The 19,485-nt window shown below is 34.8% G+C and overlaps 1 protein-coding gene across 2 annotated transcripts in view; it reads left to right on the top strand.

Moving 5' to 3' along the window:
• The window catches only part of Tbc1d5 (TBC1 domain family, member 5), a 554,846-nt gene that overhangs the window by 17,401 nt on the left and 517,960 nt on the right, over positions 1-19,485 (top strand). For both annotated transcript variants that reach the window (XM_005387456.2, XM_013515658.1), the window contains exon 2: positions 8,850-8,912. The gene's annotated coding sequence lies outside the window, so the exon portion shown is untranslated. The remainder of the gene's footprint in view (positions 1-8,849; positions 8,913-19,485) is intronic.

Here is a 19,485-nt window from a genome sequence, read left to right as displayed (position 1 = left end):
GGTCTTTAAATGAACTGCATTTAAAAGTAAAGGAATATGTTGTGCTTGGAAAATCTGACAGGCAAAATATCCCTCAGTATTGTGTAGTTCACCTTATATTGACTAGAGTAGTTAATGGGAATTGCAATCCTATTCATTTCAATATAGTTGAAAATATATTTAGCTCCTGCTAATATCAGGTTTTAATTTTTATATTTCATAAGTTACACATTAAAAGATAATCCTAATTTAATAAGCTAAGCACAATTTTGGCAGTAGAGACAGGATATTTCTGTTGTGAGATCTTAGCTCTAGAAATTTAGTCTCTAATTACTTTCTTCACTTAACCCACTTGTCAGTGTTTTGTTTATCTAGAGTACATCCAGCCCCTGTTCTTAGTTTATAATATAATAGATAATGCTAGTCTGGGATTGTGTTGTGGCAATTGTGGTGAATGTACCCTCTAAATGGATGAGTTATATATTTTCCTGAATTTTTACTATCTGTTTCTTGCTTTTAGACTTTCCCTCTGTGTCTTCAATTAGTATGGAAAAATTTAAACCATTTCTATTTGAATATTGTATACATTATTCTTATTTTTCTCCTACATTCTTTTATCGTATTGATCTATTTGTGTTTTAGAGCAGTACTACTAAAAATGTGGTCTTCAGTGCTGGTCTACAAACTGACTTCACTGGTCTATGATGAATTAAGGACAGGATTTCAGAGTAAACATTTAGAAACTTTATTTTTTCCTACTGAATTGTCACTTTGCCACTGCTGGGTTCCAATTTATGATCCTCCTCCCTCAATCTCTTACGATGCTGGAATTATAAGCACACACTACCATACCTGGCTACATTGAGAAACTTTTATAGCAACTTGACATTACCATGTCATCTAAACGTATGATTTTTAGGGCTGGGGATATAGTTCAGCATCACAGTGCTTGCCTGGCAAGCGCGAGGTCCTGAGTTTGATCCCTGGTACCCACAAAAAAATACTCACAAAAATCCAGATTTATTAAACATATGATTTTTGAAAAATTCATTTGGATTTTACAAAAGTTTCTCCAGTGTACTGACAGTGTAAAGAGTGATGTTTTATCAAGTTACTGATATATTTTGTTAGAAATTGCTCATTCTATTCTTTATATCTGGTAAGTGGGTTTGCCATTTTTCTTTGTTTGAACTGCATTTCAGATACCCAACACTTGCACAGGCTAATCAGGAACTATACCACTGAGCTACAGCCTCAGCACTGGATAGGATTTTAAAAAATCTTTGTGTTTATTCTTTTTCTATGTGAAAACTGATTTATATCAACTTTATTAGCTTTTACATTGAATTAAAATCACACTTTTTTCTTGAAATTATATATGATTCTGTCTTACATCCTGTGTATTGGTTCTTATTGTACATGGTATTCTTCTGTGTGCTGTGATTATTTATAATTTGGACTGGAGTAGTACTTTTTGGAAAAGTGCTAAATTCTTTGAAGCCTGGGTTGAAGTTACTTTCTGACCTGGGTTGTAGTTGCTTTCTTTTACAGACAAATTGCCTATGCTTTGTCTAGTTGCCTGCCTAACAGCTTAAGAGCACGTTCAGTTACATGTTCATACAAGGCTTATTGGCTCAGGCACACAGTGTAAATTTAGTCTGAGAACTTTGGGGAAGTTTGTTCGTCTGCTTGCAGTCTTATTTTCTGAACCTTGTGAATTCATCAAAGTAGAAGACCAGTTTCACCAGTGTTAGGAATATACATTCAGGATAAGGCCTGGCTTTTTAGTTTACTTATTCTTGCCTAAAGTTCCTGCTTTCATTTGCTGATAGCTTATATGAATCTTGTACTTTTTTGCTAGCTAAACAATGAATTAAAACAACTTTTCTTCCTAACTTTTAAAATTGTATATGATGGTATGGAGATACCTAGTTTTTTATGCAGCTGGAAGCTGGTATTCTCTTCTGTCTTCAGTTTGGCCTAGTATGGCTTTTATGCACTTGCTCTTTAATACTTTTGTTATTTTTAGTTATTTTTCCATATCCTGTTGGATTTTCAGACTTGTGTTACTGTCCATCACAATTTACTTCCACTTATGTTACTGTAATCTTGTTTCCCACTCTTCTTTTTCTAGCCATATTATGGTTTATTAGAAATACATAATAGCCGTGAGTCATTTTACTCCTTTTCCATTCTCTCTAAATGCTGTCTTTTCTGTTTAACTCTTACTGGTCATTCTAGTACCTTTGACACCTAGACTGAAGAATTCATTTGGGGAGGTATGTCTGGTGCATACTGGGTTATTCAGCATCATCCCTGGCCCCTACCTAGTAGATCAGTGGTGGCAAACTGTTGTAGTCAGAGTTTATAAGAGAAAAGATTGAATACAGGACATATAATTTATAGGATTATTTTATAATCACTCAAAGAATCAAATGCAAAAGAGTGTGGGAGATCTGTCCACACACTAGAGACCCAAAAAATCCAGCTGAGGGTCTGGATTTCTTGGCAGTGTCCTGAATGAGTCCAGCTAAAGACCTACAGCCCGTGGCAATGTCGTCCATGAATCCAACCAGAGGTCTAGAGCCTGTGACAATGTCTCATGCAAGTCTGTATCAAGCATCTGCACAGGGAAGGCCCAAAGGTCAGTGGTGGAAGCTAGAAAGTGTGGACCAGCAGGATGAAGGATCTGTGCCAGCAGGCTGAGGGATCTGCGCTGGAGCCAGGAAGTAAAGACCAGAGCTCCCCTGAAAAGAACCGTAGCTATCTTCAGTGACAGTGATGACCCGAGCTCTTCCTATGATGAGAACAGCTGAGTTCATGTCAGGAAAACCAGTGTGACAAGCTTCTCTAGGAGAATCAACAGCATGCCATCTTCTACTCCAGTTCTGCCTTTTTTATGCTGTTGGCAACCATCCTCAGGCCATCACACCCAGCATCACTCTTAATTCAGTTGAGATGGGTGTTACAAGTTGATCATTAGTTAATCCACCACAGGAACCTATGGCACTTGTGCCTCAGCAGGCTGTTATCACTGAAAGCTTTAAAAGGTTTGTGGTCGTTGCACTAGATGCAAATAATACCTCCCATTTTTGTTTTCTTTGGTTTGTTGGGAGAGATTTTTTCTTTTGGTTTTTTGAGGCTGTCTTGCTGTGCTGTTTAGGCTGGACTCCAACTGAGTATGTAGCCCAGCTTGTCCTTGTACTCACATGGATTCTCTTGCCTCGAGCCCCTCGGTGTTGGGATTACAGATATGTGCCATCACACTTGGCTGATAATTCCCATTTGTGACAAGTGAAAGTACTGTCTCCAGACATTGCCACAAGTTCCTTAGGGGTAATATTTCCCTTGGGTGACAACTACTGTCCTAGCTGTATGTGATTTTGGTTTCAGCCAAGGCTCCTTCTTTGAATATCCCTGCCCACTAAGACATGTTACCTTCTGGATTTTGTATGGAGTGTGTGTGTGTGTGTGTGTGTGTGTGTGTGTGTGTGTGTGTTTAAACTTTTATGGTATAATATTAGTTTAGGAAATTGCATAACATTAGAAAATGTAGAGAATTTTGAAGTATTGTAAATTATTAGTCTCTATTAATGGTATTAATTTTGAGGCTTTAACGTAACAGAATAAATCCCCCAGTATAATTTTGTGTATACCCAGTAATAACTCCAGAAAATTCAAGATATTGCAAGGTAATCATAAAAATGCAAGATACAATTTCTGTTACATGTGCCCACTGTACAAGTAACCAGAAAAATGTATAGCAGGACAAAATTTTTCTTAATATCTGATAAATATAGAAAGTAGAAGGATTTGTAGAAATGAAGGACAAATGTTAAGTTCTACAGTCAGATGAGCAAAGTAATCAGTATGTCCCAGTAAACTGTTTGAGTGATGGATATAGCATCTGGTTAGGAATGACTTGTACAGAGCTGACAGACGTGATATGTGAATTCTAGTAAGTTTAATACAAGTTGAGCACGGAGAGTTTGAGTTGTTATAACGAAGTATAGAAAAATGTATGTTTTGCTGCACTAGAAAAGAATCCCTGTTAGAGATTCTTCACACTTCTTTTTAAGAAGCAAATTTCAAGTAACAAAGTAAATTGGAGCCTGACTTTATCCATTTGTATAGGGTACCAGATTGCTTCCTGATGTTGGTGAATAGTAATCATTAGAATAGTATGGTTCATGTAGCAAAATTAAAAAGTAATGAAATATGTGGAGGAAAAAAGTGATACTTCCCCAAAAGCACAGCTAAACTATTATCATTTTAATTAATTTCATTCTCTTAAATTTTGTTTAATCTCAATCTTTTCCCATGTTTAAATATATGAAGGTCTATGGTTATGTATAGATAATAAGTATGTATATATAAAAAGACTATCATATCTATACATATGTAAACATAGACCATCATATATCTATATCTAGAGAAAGACAGATAATATGTATGTTTATGTATATCTATATATACACACACACCATGGAGTACGGTGTATTTGTAAATATTTACATATAATGGATGTCCTATATTTTTCATTTAATATTATGAGCATTTCTTCATATCTATGTTAAATGTTAGATATTTGTTTTAATTGTACAACAGTTTTCCTCCAGTTGAGTGCTTCTCAAAATTTGATTCACACTGGAATGTTCTGAAGAGTTTATTAAAAAGACAGAGGAAAAAAATTTTCTCCATTCCATTTGTTTGTCCAGGTCATTACACAGATTTTAAGAATAATTGATCTAAGGAACATCCTTCTGATATAATGTCTATATTCTTTTAATTCAGAGGGACACTTTTCTTTCTCATAATTTGAAACATTTTTGTATAATATTTCATTCCTTTGTCCAAACTTTTTAAATCATCACACATACTTTTTAAAAAATTACATCAATTAGTTTTTGTAGTGCTAGGGCTTATTTAATCCAGGACCTTGCACATTATAGGCAGATGTTTATACTGAGCTGGAAATTACTAGCCACCAACACCTTTTTTTTGTGGTGCTGGGGTTGAACCTAGGGCTTTGTGCATACAAAGCAAGAATTCTACCACTGAGCCACACCCCCAGCCCAAGCCCCTTTTTAAGTGATAATAAAAGCACAACACTTGTACATATTAACAGTGTAAGGTTATTTGAGTGCATGTATACATTGTGTAATGTTTAAATCAGGTTAAACATATCTACTCAGATACTTATTTTTTATGATAAAACTTTCAAATTCCTTCTAGCTTATTTAAATGTACAGTATATTGTTATCTGTAGTCACCCTACTGTGCAGTAGTGCACCAGAGTTTCTTGTTTCTACCTGATAGTAGCTAGGTATCAAGATTTCCCCATCCTCTCTCCTCTGTTCTCTGTATTCTCCCATAACCACCATGCTATTCTCAACTTCCATGAAGTCAACTTTTTTAGATTCCATATCTGAGGGAGATTACCTGGTACTTCTTTCTGTGCATAGCTTATTTTACTTAACCTCAGTTCCATCTATGCTGCAAATGAGGGATTTCATTCTTTTTTTTTTTTTATTAAAAAAACACCTAACAAAACAACAGCAATGAAGCAATCACCTCAAAACAAAATGATAGGAATTAACAATTGCTACATTTCATACTGTTATCTTCAGTGAAGTTGCTCAGTCCACCAGATGTAAGAATGTAAGCTTGATCAAACAATCAAAGACAATAACAAGTAATAATAGTAATAAAAAAAAACAACTGGGGAGCCTCTATGAGCTGTCTGGGAACCTGGGACCCCTGGCTCCGTTCCCCTGCTGCTATCTTGGGAAGGGGCCTTGTACTCTGGAAGCCTTGGTTCATTCTTTTTTTATGGACATGTAGTATTTCACTGTGTGTATGTACAACCTTTTCTTATCACTCTTTAGTTAATGGGCACTGTGGTTGTTTCCATTTCTTGTCTTTTGTGAACAGTGCTGCAATGAACATTGGAGTGCAGATATCTTTTTGACATACTGATTTCTTTTGGATATACACCCAGTATTGAATTGCTGGATCATATAATAGCTCTATTTTTAATTTTTTGAAGGACTTCCATACTTTTTCCATGTCTGTACAATTTTCAGTAATATTTTTAAACCTGATAGTGACTACATAGCATTCTATTGAGATTATTCTTAAATTTATTTAACTCCTACTTGTTAAAAATGTTGGGTCTCCTTCATTTTTATTAATATAAACATAGTTTACATGAACTTCTTAATCTGTGTATGTGTCTCATTTTCTTTGAAGAATGTAAGTCGCATTGCACTGTAGTCCATCTCTTCTAATTTACCTCACAAAGCTTACTCTTCCTTCCTTAGTTAAAAAAAAAAAAAAAAACACGTTATTTTATAGGTGGGCATATTGGCAGTATTGGATTGTTTTTCTGTTTCTGTATATTTTCTAGCCTTCCAAGTGGTTAGGTATAGCCAAAGGGCTAAGTTACAGTTTATGAAATGCTAGCTGAAATTTAGGATTAGCATTAGAAGGGGAGCAGTGTGGCCATTTATCCCCCTTTCTCTTGTTTTTCCAGCTGCAGTGTGGGAATATTCATTGGAATTCCTACAACTTTTGTGGAATATGAGGTGACTTTCAATGTAAATAGTGTATGGTAGAGCAAAATGGTGGGAGGGACTTGAGTTGTCAATACTTGGAGGTGCTGTATGAACTTTTAACTATCTACTGGAAATTAATATGGGAGAAATAAATATATCTCCTCCCTTTTCCCTTGTTTATGGGGAAATAATGTAAGAGGTCTGATATAAGAAAATGTGTATTGTGTCATGGTAAAAGCTAGATCACGTTGAAAACAAATCCATATTGAGACTAAAGAGAATAATCATTGAAAAGGATGATATTTTAAATTATATGGAAAATATGTAATTCTGGGGAACTGATGATTAAGTTGCTAATTTTGTTAAATGCTTTTAATAATTACAGCAAATATTTCAGAAAACACTGAGCTTTTAGGCAAAATACAGAACATTGAAGATTATACATTGTATGGCATCAGAATAATGCAGCTGTATGAAAAAAAATGTTTTTTCCTTTGATAGTACTGGGGATTGAACCCAGGGGCCTTCATGCTGGGCTACATATGCAGCCCCACCACCTGCTCCACTCTAAAATTTTTTGATTTTTAAGAGAAGGCCTTGCCAAATCGCTAAAATGGTCTATGCTGGATTTGAATTTGCAGTCCTCCTACCTCAGGTTCTCAGAGTGCTGGGATTAAAGGCATGAGCCACCAAACCCAGTGAGTTTCTAGTATTATGAAATGTCTTAGCTAGTCATTTTGATGAATTCATTAGTTTAACATACATTGATTGATTGATAGATTGAGAGATTGAGACAAGTGCTTAGTATGTAGTTCAGCCTGTCCTTGAACTCACTGTGTAGCAAAAGCTGGCCTTAAATTTACAATGATCCTCCTGCCTCAGCTTCCAAAGTTCTGGGATTGCAGGCATCATTAATTTAACTTTTAATGCTCTCATATGTACTTTGTTGAAAAAATTATAATATATGAAAATTTTAAAAACATCTTTATAATTATAGACTTACTGAATCTTAGTATTGCTTCTAAGAAATTTAATTATTATTTTAGTGTTAAATAAGGGAAGAATATACATTTTAAAAATTGAGACTTATTTTGGGGTAGTTTCAGGTTAATAGAAAACTTGAGCAGAAACTTTGGGGTTTCCATATATCTGCTGTCTCAAGTATGCACATTATATTTTAGCTAAGATACATATCTCACTGTATATAATGTTACACATGGAGGAAAAAGACCCCACATCCTGAACAACATATATATTCTTTGGGAAAACCATATACTGCTACAAGACTTTCTGCTCTACTATAGGGTTTCCTACCTTAAACACTATTAACATTTTGGACCTGGTAATTCTTTGTTGAAGGGTGGGTTGTCTTGTGCATTGTAGAAGGTACAAGAATGTCCTTGACCTTTTCTTACAAATGTCAAAACATTCTCCAGTTACAACACCCAGAATTATCCTCAGACATTGCTGAATATCTCTTGGGGAACTAAATCACCCCTAGTGGAACACCATTGCTCTAAGTGAAATACTATATGTTAGAATTCTCCGTGCTTTAGATTGAGCCCAAATTTATAGTTTAATGAATCTTCACATAGAAGTTATACAGACAAGGGATTGAATCTTCCCTGCTTCTTGGGCACTGTGGTCTGTATAGTTGTCCTGAACCTAAATTGCCTTGACTGTAAAATAGGGAAAACATTATCTAACTTGAAAGGTTGTTGTAAGAATTGTTAAGATAAATTTATAAAGTATAGTACTTTGATTTATGTTGGTTTTCTTCAAAGGTTGTACTTTATCCTTTGAATTTATTGCCTTAAATATGTCAAAACCTATCACAAAGTTTATCTATCCATGGGAAAAGCTGTTGTTGTTTGAGATATACTTACAGATCTCCAGAATATTATACTTTGAGTAGGTAAAAACTTAAGATGAATGTTGACTTGTTTTTTGGGCCATTTGTGTTTTGATACCTTATGGTGGGCTAGATTGTGACTGTGTTGAAATAGTAGCATTTAAGTTATCCCATTTAAGGACTTTTAGCTTCCCAAACTGAAGATAGCATTAGTTGTCAGCCAATCACTTTGTCCTTCTAACTTTTTATTTTCATATCTGAAATCCTTCCAGTTATAGTAGCTTGTGTGTCAGCTCCAATAAAGCAAGCTTGACTGTTGGATTGAACTTAGTCCACTAAAGACTGTAAAACCTTGACAAAGTTTACAATGGATGCTGTCCACTTCTATTGTTATTTTGTAAGATTGTGAATCATTGTCCACTAATGAATTAAATGTCATCTGTTGTTCTTTTGCCCTGCAGAACATTTCCAATAACTCGGTCAAGACAGAAAAACTGTCAGAAAGGTTGTAGCATTACTACACTGTAAGTATCTCTTTGTAAAAAAAAGTGTAAGTGAAGAACATTCCAAGTGTCCAGCTATTTGAGAGAAAATACGTTAAAGATATCAGATGTAAAATACAGAGGAAGATATAATCATGGTAATAATTTATGGGAACTAATCCTATGCAGTTGTTTAAAAATTGAAAGTACATCCTTATAAATTAAGATGAGGATTTTATCATAACATTGAAAAATATTTCTAATTCAAACAAGGATTGATCTAGTTTATGTACATTTGCTTATTTAAAACTATCAGAATAAAAAAATCATTGTAGTTTTATAGGTTGCAATTTGTTTGGGTGGCTTATTGTTTAGGTTATTTTGCAGAATTATTTATTTGCTGATTTATTTATGTATTTCATTATTTATTTATTTGATTATTTAGTAAATTATTTATCTGATGAATTATTAATACATCTTCATGACATGCTTTAAATTATTTATAACTTAATTTTGAGTTTATTGCTTTTAGATGCTGCGTTGTTACTGACTAGTTTAGCTTTTTTTTTTTCCTTTCTTTGTGGTTCTTGAAAATTAAAGTATTAGCTATAAGGCAAAAGTATATTCATTGAAATGTCCATGGGTTGTTTTTTTTTTGGTTGGTAATTTATGGTAGCCATAAAATTGCGGTTATGCTTTGTTTAGCTTTAAGTTTACCTGTTAAGGTTACTGGTAGGTGATAAAATGTCAGTGTGTTGTGTGCACGGTCATTATAGAATCGTGTACAGAGTAGTGATAGAATCTGTCATCAGTAAACTGAGATGAAACGTGTAAACTTCAGCCTACACTGTCTTTTATGTATCTAGAGGACAAGTCTATATTTCTTGCTTTAGAATAAATAATGGAATCTTAGTTGTAGTTCAGGGACAAATCTGTTTTACTACTGGAATATTTTTAGGAAGATTCATAGAAATGAAGTCCAACTTAGATTTGGATCTCTGAGATCCAAATTTGAATGAAATCGTTGTTGTTTAAATTCCTATTAATTGGGGATTTGGAAAGCAGCATGATGTTTATATAGATTTTTATATTAGTCATAATGATATTTATTGTATGTCATAATTTTTGTATTATTTTGATGAACTAGACTGCACAAACATCTTTATAGATGTGAGCTATAGTTTCTTTAATAATTCTTTCATATAAAATTTCTATGTTTAACCAAACAATATCATTTCATTTTTTCTTCTGGTATCATAACATGGTATAATTATTGGGGCTCTGTTGTTGAGTAGTTTAATAAATATGTTAAAGTAGTCATCTGGGTAAAAGAATGCCATGTGCACAACATGGTCTTTATTTTGTGTTTGCTTGCATGGAGTTACTATGTGCTTTATAGTTTTAACAGTTCGGAGAAATGCCTTGTATGTATCAAGTTGAGACTATTGAAATATAGTGAAAATAGCCTCTGTAGACAGGTTTCACTATCGAATTGTAAATTATGCATATATCCAAATTTCTTATTTTGAAATATTGAATATATGAATATTTCTTTTGAATATTGCTTTAGTGTATTCCTATGAATTGCCTTAAAACAAATGATTTCTCTTGATTTCTAAACATGGATTTAGAAATGTATCATGTATATCTGTGACTCTTCTGTTCTGCACATGAATAGGCACAGATACTCTTAATATGGGATTTTATTTTTAAATATGCTTCAATATGCCAGTATGGTTTTCTTTTGAAGAAAACAGGCTGTCTGTCCAATGTTGAATAAGGTATGTTAGCTCTCGTGGTAATCTACTCAAGCCACACTATTAACATATACTTATATGGTACTAGCAATGTCATCTAACTAATCTTACCTTGGATTATACACATTTGTGTGTAAACATACACTTGCACATAACGTGAAATTTTCTTCTGCTATCAGAATAACTTTTTAGGTCTTGTTTTTCAGAGAGATATTAATAGTAGGTATTATAACCATCGCTAACACAGAGCTCTTACATGCAGGCACAATTCTCATATCTTTTGTATGGATTATTTGTTGATTTTCATAGTGAGGTCAATACTGTCATCTTCATTTTCAGGTGGAGGAAATAGAGGTATAGAGATGTTAAATAACTTGGTCCTTGTCGTAACTGTAAGTCTTGGCAGTGGGGTTAAAACTCACTTAATTTGACTTGGCCATTGTTCTAAGCCTGTTACAATTTTGCATGTGTAGATAGTATAACATAGTTTTTAACTGAAGTGTTTTAAAATACCCCCCACCCCAGGCAATGTAGTTTTTAATCTCTGATAACTTTAACTTGGTCTGTATATTTACTTTGTGTTAGACTTAGTCATTTTTCTTAAACAGCAGGCAAGTACTTGAGTTTCTTGACCTTTCTGATTTGATGCTTGTGATCCTGTATGACTGAGCAAAATTACATGCAGAATTAAAACTGTTGCCTTTGCCTGGTGATGGCCAACAGTCAGATCAGATCTTTTGACTCTTATGAGTTATCTTGTAATCCAAGATATTTCTAAAAGTGAAAGGGTATATTATAATTTGTCAGGACAGTAGGTTGTAAAGTGGGACCTTTTGAAGAAATAGAATATGTGGTCACCCTAATAATAATATCTTAACTTCTGATGAGTAATTCTCAATAGTCCTGAATAATGTTCATTGAACAGAAGTATACATTCATTCATTCATTTATTTATTTAGAGACAGGATCTCACTATGCAGTTCAGGCTGGCATTGAACTCACTTTTGTAGCCCAGGCTGGCCTGGAACTCAGTGATCATCCTGCCTCAACCTCCTGCTAGGATTACAGGTGTGCGCCACCATGTGTGGCCCTTTCAACAGAAATCTTAATTCACATATACTGTCTTTAAGAGTGTTTTCTTTAACGGTAAACTCTTAATGGCCAATATTTATGTCTTTTTGTTGGCTAAAACCAGCCCAATTTATGGCTACAACTTCTAATAAAAGATAACTGGTATTGTGTAGGTTTGGAGCCTATTTTCAAGTTGAAAGTAAAAGGGTATTACTGTTACAAACAGAAAGATAAGTAAAGTTGGTCATAATGTAGTAGAAAGTTCTAGTAAAGTTTCTCCTTATATCAAATATTATAGGAATTTCTTTTGCTTGTTTTGCCTTGTAATTATAACTGGTTGCATATTTGACATTATACAGAAAGTCCTGTTTGTTCAACTTTCAGAATTTATAATTTCATGAATGATCCAGTGGTATTTTTTTAAAGTTGTATCACAAGTCACATGTGTTGACAAAGTTTTAGTTTTACCAAAACAATTTGAATGCAACTGACTGTATTTCCTTAGTGAAATTCTGTGTAAGAAAATACAAATCTCTAGAGAGAGTAGCTTAAATGTTTTCTCTTTTGTGTAGTTTCCTTTTTAATTTCTTCATGAGTATTTGTCCATCACAGCAAATTACATCATCATCATTATTACTACTATTATAAAATTTTGAATTCTAATTCATTTGTATTTAGAGCAAAAGAAATGTGGTATGTTGAACAGTAGCATTATTTGTGCGTTAAAAAAATCAGAAATATTCTTATACAGTGATTCTTAACTCATTACTATACGATGTCAGAACTCTTTTGTTCATAAGAAGAGCCTATTATACCAATTAATAAAGGAAAGAGCCATCTATATATTGTCTTTAAGTTTGTCACAGTATGAAGCATTACCCAAAATATTGCTATGTTGTAAGAATAATAATATAGTTTGTGTATTGGCTCTGAGAGTAGCTACATTAGGACAAGTAAAAGTACAGCCAAAAGTCACCTTAAACACATAATTTCTTTCAGACCTCATCCATTTTATGGATAGCATGTGAAATACTTCTGGTCCTTGCATTCATGTTTTAGGAGAGTAACCAAGGTTATTCTCATGGGAGTGTTTCAAGTATCTTTTTAGCCACCTCTTATGTGTCTAAAATATTTGGCATGAATATATATTTGAATTTTGGACTAATTAAATAGAACTTTATTGAATATAAAATTTGTAAAATAAAAACGGGGCTCTTGTTATACCTCAAGGCTTTTATTAAGGCATTAAGTAATAGTAATGTGTAAGAGTCCTTAGTAATACCAAATACTATACTGTCTAAAATGTAGTCTTAATAAGTATTAGTATTAATATTAGTATTAGTATTACTTTAATGTTGATATAGCTCACAAAGTAGTGAAAACCAAATAATATAGCAATGACAACAGAAGCAAAAAATAGTCACACATTATTTAAGTATGATATGCTTATTAATATATAATCTACTAGAATATTTGAGTTTAAATTTGCTATCTAAATAATAAAATATATGGGAAAGCTTTCTATTAAAATAATAAAAGAGAATACACCATGCATTCTAGCATGGTTATCAAACACTGTGTCTCTTTCAGTATGTAGAGCCAAAAAGTATAGGCTGAAGAAAGGACATTTAAAAGAAGACAAAATTATTAAGTATGGCTTCTACTATAACGGATATAAAATGTTCCCTTCTTTCTTTAAAGTGTTTCTGGCTGGGTATGGTGGCACACGCCTGTAATCCCAGCACTCAGGGGGCTGAGGTAGGAGGATCACTGCGAGTTCAAGGCCAGCCTGGGCTACAGAATGAGTTCAAGGCCATCGTGAACTGCAGAGTGAAATCTTGTCTCCAAAAAAAAGAAATCAAATCAAAAAAGTGTTTCTATTGTTTCCACATTCTGCATTCATTTTCTTACTGTCAGGCTTAGATAGTAATGATTTTTAAACAAGATGTTGTCCCATGGAGGAATTTTGTAGTGTTTTCACTTGTCCAAATGATTGTGGGAGAGTTTTTGGCATTTAGCAGATGTGGACCAGGGTACCTAAGTATGCAGGAGACAGTCCTAGAATAGAGATTGTCCTGAGTACTGTACAAGTTTTAAATTTCTGTTCAGAGATAAATCAGTAATATTTGAGTGTAACAGAGTACTGGCAATTTTTTATAAAATATTACATGGAGGGCTGGGGATATAGCTCAGCAGCCTAAGCACCTGCCTGGCAAGTGCAAGGTCCTGAGTTCAATTCCCAGTACCAAAAAAAAAGAAAACAAATAAAATATTACATGGAGAATTTGGGGCAGTTTATTTAGGGGCAGTTTATGTGCAAGGTACGTTTAAGTAAAATAAATTATCTCAAAATCATTTAGGGGCAATTTATGTGCAATTTAGGGGCAGTTTATGTGCAAGGTACGTTTAAGTAAAATAAATTATCTCAAAATCATTCTGGAGTTCACTTCACACATGCTTTCCACTTGCTAATTTATGGCATTTCCAATTAGATACCTACTTGAAAGTTTTCGGTTCTGTAATGCAATTACTGGAAACTCATACATTGCAAATACATAACAAAGGATATTTAAGACAACAATAGGCTTAATTTTATATTAGTGTATAGGATTTAATTTTATTAACAAGAATTGCTTAAACTATTTCATGATGCCTTATTAATCACAAAATTTCATTTATTGGTAGAATAAAGGTGCATTCTTGAAGTCACATTAAAATTATTTTTGTTGCTTTGTCTTCAGTATTATTCTTATGAATAATATTATTAATAATTATTAATTATTATTAAAAGTAAAATCCAGGTTGATTGGATGAAAACATTTCATCATTTTCTTCATTTCAACAGTCTGTAATGTCTCTTTGTGTTTTAATCTCTAATTTAAACTTGTATATTTTTCTTCAAGTTAAATTTATTTTTCTTGGTGTCCCTTATGTTACTAATTTTTATCCTAGGGTCCTCCTATAGCTCCTCTATTTCATTTTCTTATACTTTTTTAAAGAATTACTTGTGGTCCTCTTTCCTCTCTCAGGTCCAAACTTATTCAGTATGTATGGATGCAGTTAAGTGACTCTTTTATTCTCAAAAGTAGCTGTGCTTAAGCATTTATATAGTGAAATAAGTGTTGCACTATAAATTGATTTTATTTTTCATTAATATCATGATTAGAGGTTATATTGATTTTTTTTGAGATTCTATATATAATTATGCTTTATTATCTTTAAATTTCATTTCAAAATAATACAGGGAATAAAAGGAACATTCAGTCTGACAGAATTAAGAACCATTATTCTAGAGATGTATGTTTAATTCCTGATTGTTCTTTTAACTCCTCAGCTTAAAAGATACTTAAAACTGGATTGGAGCCCAGGGATATAGCTCAGTGGCACAACGCCTGCCTGGCAAGCACAAGGTCCTGAGTTTGATTCCCAGTACCACCCTGCCCCCCCCCCCAAAAAAAAAAGCCAAAAACAAAAGCTGGATTGGAGTTTCTTAAACAGTTTGGAAGAATACTGAAGCAAATAGGTCATGTAGAATTATACGGCATCTCAGCATAAATGCTCTTCTAATTAGGAATACATGGCCTTCCTATAATTTCTTTGGTATTTTATTGTATTTACTGTGGTCCTAGAGATTGAATTTAGGGCCTTCACACTGAGCTATACTCATAGACTTTTTATAGTGTTTACTTTGAGACAGGGCTTCCTAAATTACCCAAGCTGCCCATGTTGGACTTGTGATCCTCCTGCCCAAGTCACCTACAGTGCTGGGATTACAGATGTATACCACCACACCTGGCATCCTTTAATATTTTAGAAATGAAAACTGCATATGAAGACTATGTAATAGTGGAGTTGAAGGATGAGAGTTTATTTTGCCCAAAAGGCAGTCAAATATAGTATATATTGTTACGGCTTGTATCTAGATGTCCCTCCAAAGCCTCATGTGCTCCTAGGTGGTGCTTTTTGAGGTTGGCTGGACTAGGGTGCATGAATGTGGACTAAGGGTATGTGAATGTAGATTAAGGGGATGTGAATATGGATTAGGGGTGTGATAACTGGATTTGTCCACTGGTTGCTTCAGCGGTATTCTGGGTGTGGGTAATGAGAAGCCTCACCCTGGGTTGGGGGCACTAACTGTTATTGTTTGTGTCTAGATGTCCACTCTAAGCCTCATGCAGTCATAGGTGAGGCTTTTTCAGAGTGGCTGGATCTAGAGTGTGTGATCCTGGGATTAGTGGCTGGATCTACTGTGTGTGGTCCTGTGTGATTAGTGACTGGATCTGGAGTGTGTGATCCTTTGTGTTTACTGAATCAGTCCACTGATTGGTTTGGTACCCACCTGAAACTCAGTAGCCTAGATAAAATATAAAAGGGGCAGAAAGAAGCTGCTAAAGTTTCCTGAACTTGCTGCTTGCTGCCCTCTCGCACCTGCCTGCTTATTTCTTCTCTGTGATGCCCTTTTGCCTTGGAGCCAGTCAGCTGTGGACTGAAACTTCTACAAACTGTGAACCAAATAAATGTCTCCTACTTTAACTTTGGTGTTGGGTATTTTGTCTCAGCTGGGAAAGAAAAGTAACTAAGACATCAATCAATAGGCTTGTACTCTGTATAGAATATAAAGGGACAGAAAGAAGGCAGGCTTGCTGCTTCCTGCCTACCCTCCCATGGACTGTTTCTCCTCTGTGATGCCCCTCTGCCATGGCACCCTGCATCAGAGCCAGCTGACTATGCACTGAAACTTCTTCAAATTGTGAGCTGAAATAAACCTTTCCTCCTTTAATTTGTCAGTATCAAGTATTTTGTATCAACAATGAGAAAAGTAAGATGGTAGTTTTTCAACTAAAATTTGAAAAATAACTAATGCTAATTAAATTTTAGTGGGCTTTGATGTTGATAACATATGATCATTGCCAACCATTTTGAAATGCTATTTTATATATCTAAAATACTCCTTTGCTTCATGAAGAGTGTACAGTTATGTTTTGTTCCTGGTTTCTTTTTTCATCAGTATGTGTTTGTAGTACAAAATCATTTATTGTGGCAAGTTGGTACATATACATATCTTAATACTTTTTTTAATGCCCTATTCCTTTCATCACTTGCTGCCCATCCACAAATGAATGGATAAGGAAAATAGGGTACTTATATACAGTGGTGTCATCGTTTGGGGTTTTGCAAGGAGAATAATATAATACAGAACACATATTTTATAAGATTATTTATGATAGTCACCTAAAGAATCATATACAAAGTCAGTGCAGGAAATCTGCCCATATACTAAAGACCAAAGAATCCAGCTGAGGGCCTGGATCCCACAGAAATGTATTTTGTGAGTCCAGCTGAAGACCTAGAGCCCAAAACAGTGCCTCCTACAAATCCAACTGGAGGTCAAGAGCCCACAAGAATGTCTCATGCAGTCCTGTTTCATGAATCTGTGCTGGGAAGGCCCAGAGGTCAGTGGTGGAAGCTAGAAAGTCTATGCCCACAGGATGAAGGATCTGTGCCAACAGGCTGAGGGATCTGCACAGGAGCCAGGAAGCAACGCTCAGAGTAAGAACCAGAACTATCATGAAAAGTACCACAGCCATCCTCAGCAACAATGAGATCTTGAGCTCCTCTGACAAAGAGGAAAGCCGTTCCCATCAGGAAAGCCAAGGCGACAAGCTTCTTGAGGAGACTGAGCAGTGCACCATCTTCCCCTCTAGAGTCTGGAAGCAATGCGCAAGGTGAGGACCAGAGCTCCCCCAAAGTGAACCAAAGCCATTCTCAGTGACAATGAGGTCTCAAGCTCCTGGGACAATAACAGCTGAGTTCATCGGGAAAGCCGGCATGACAAACTCCTCCAGGAAAACCAGCAGCTCCTTACAGCTTCTCAGTATCTTCTAACAGGCTCCCAACAGCCTCTCTTCTTCCTCTCCAGTGCTTCCTCTTATGCTGCTGGCAACAATCTTTAGGTAGGCCTCCTACAACCAGCATCACACTGGTTCAATTCAGGTGGGTGTTACAAGTTGACTACCAGTTGTCAATCCGCCACAAGTGGAGAAGGATAAATTGGAGGGAGTCATGTTCCTGTTTTTCTTTTTTTTTCCCCAGGAATCAAAGTCAGGGTCTTGCGCTTGCCAGGCGCTTCGCCACTGAGCAACATCCCGGCCTGCTTTTTTCTTAAATGAGACTTAATTATAAAATATCCCAGTTAAGCCATTAAACCATAATGTGAGTGAAAAACCTATTATATATAAATAATATAGATAAAAGTTCTTGTGGTATCTGTCAGTATACATGTATGTGTATGTATGTGCACTTAAGCATAGAAACATGATTTGGTTCATCTTTAAATTGATATTGTTTATTTTGTACGTGATGTGGATGTGTAACTTGTTGGCAGCCATCTGATACTGCTTTAGTGTAGAGTCTGTCTGAATAACACAGCCATAGTCATGAGGTTTCTTTCAAATCTCACAAATACGTTTTCCCAGACAAAGAACACTAGCTCTGCTTGCCTCTTCTGGCCACACTGTTTATTATGGCTACTGTTTCTCAGGTGTCTACTACCATTTTCATTCAGAGTTTTGATGTGGTATGGGAATAAGAGACTGGGAAGGTCACAGATTAGATATCCTTAGAGATTACATGGCTTTACTTGCTTTCTGTCTGTGGATCCAACTTGTCTTTTTTCTTTAAATTCTTTCCTTATATGATAGTAGAACTTAGGAAGAGTTGAAATATATTTATTATACCCCTAGACTTGTTTAATAGTTTAGATGTAGCATTCCAGGTTGTAGCAATTTTGTTTTAAATATCGAATGCTTTGTTTTATAGCATTCATTGTTAATATAAAGAGGCCCACTGTCATTTTCCCCTGCTTTTCCACTACATAATATTTAAAAAAGCATTCTAGAATTTCTAGAATCCTTTCTTTTTTCTGAGATTTTATGATGTTGTGTCTTGGAATGGTTTTTATTCATTGCTTACTCGGTATCTTCAAAATACAAAATACAATACAAAATCTTCTTTTCATTCTGAAAGCAAGCATATTTTGATTTGAGGATGTTATCTTGAGTTACTTTCTTCTCTTATTTTTCTTTCCTCCTTTTTTCTTTCATTTTTCTTAGTTGTAGGTTCACAGTTAGGGTAGTGGAGGTGGGATGTGAAAGGTTCAGTCATTGTCTAATTGTGGATGAAATGTAAAGTATAAAATGTATGTTGGATAACTTCCTTTGACATGTTATTAATCTACTTCCGGAAGTTTGTCATCTTTCCTTCCTTTGTCACTACTACTATTTCTTTTGTCCTTGTGAAATAAAAATTTGTCATTGTATTAGGGTTTGGGGATGTAGAAGAAAGAAGCTCATGAAGTTGATCTGTATTTGTTCCACCAATGTTTTATGTACTCTTTACTCTTTACTTTCTTCTGGCTTACACTTTTTTTAAAAAAAATTTTTTTGAGAATGGGTCTCACTGTGTAGCTCAGGTTGGCATCATTTCATGGCGATCCTCTTGCTTTAGCTCCCTAAGTGCTGGGATTACAGGCATGCGCCACCATGTCTGGTTTACCCATCTTTTAAGGTGCAGCTCTTGAAAGCTTTCTCTGATTCTTCAGTAATCTTGCCACCCCTCATACATCCATTGTTAGAACCCTAATTATACCACTTTTAATAATTTATTGCTTATAGTAAGAAAAGGAATTGTCTTATTTTTACTGATGTCCTTGCACAAAACATAGCATTTCTTAAATAAATGAAAATATACAGAAGAGGTACACGATAGGTAGTAATTGTGCACTTTAG

Source organism: Chinchilla lanigera, unplaced genomic scaffold, assembly GCF_000276665.1.
Source record: "Chinchilla lanigera isolate Chin_1 unplaced genomic scaffold, ChiLan1.0 scaffold00029, whole genome shotgun sequence".
NCBI lineage: Eukaryota > Metazoa > Chordata > Mammalia > Rodentia > Chinchillidae > Chinchilla > Chinchilla lanigera.
Note: the sequence above shows the minus strand (reverse complement) of the source record. Positions and strands in the feature narration are given on the sequence as shown.